This window comes from Bison bison, unplaced genomic scaffold (assembly GCF_000754665.1).
Source record: "Bison bison bison isolate TAMUID 2011002044 unplaced genomic scaffold, Bison_UMD1.0 scf7180017864057, whole genome shotgun sequence".
NCBI classification, from domain to species: Eukaryota; Metazoa; Chordata; class Mammalia; order Artiodactyla; family Bovidae; genus Bison; species Bison bison.
Window position 1 is genome coordinate 5,452,012 of NW_011494629.1, and position 526 is coordinate 5,452,537.

At 41.1% G+C, this 526-nt stretch overlaps 1 protein-coding gene across 17 annotated transcripts in view; it reads left to right on the forward strand.

Moving 5' to 3' along the window:
- FANCC (Fanconi anemia, complementation group C) overlaps nt 1-526 on the forward strand; it is a 338,161-nt gene that overhangs the window by 111,912 nt on the left and 225,723 nt on the right. The window lies entirely within an intron of this gene.

A 526-nucleotide genomic window follows, 5' to 3' on the forward strand; every position in this document is an offset into this window, starting at 1 on the left:
ATGGTATGGACCTAACAGAAGCAAAAGATATTAAGAAGAGGTGGCAAGAATACACAGAAGAACTATACAGAAAGATCTTCATGAGCCAGATAACCACAATGGTGTGATCATTGACCTAGAGCCAGCTATCCTAGAGTGTGAAGTCAAGTAGGCCTTCGGAAGTATTATTACGAACAAAGCTAGTGGAGGTGATGGAATTCCAGTTAAGCTGTTTCCAATCCCAAAAGATGATGCTGTGAAAGTGCTGCACTCAATATGCCAGCAAATTTGGAAAACTCAGCAGTGGCCACAGGACTGGAGAAGCTCAGTTTTCATTCCAATCCCAAAGAAAGAATGCTCAAACTACCACACAATTGCATTCATCTCACATGCTAGCAATTTTGAGAATGCTCAAAATTCTCCAGGCCAGGCTTCAATAGTACATGAACCTTGAACTTCTAGATGTTCAAGCTGGAATTAGAAAAGGCAGAGGAATTAGAGAGCAAATTGCCAACATCCGATGGATCATCAAAAAAGCAAGAGAGTT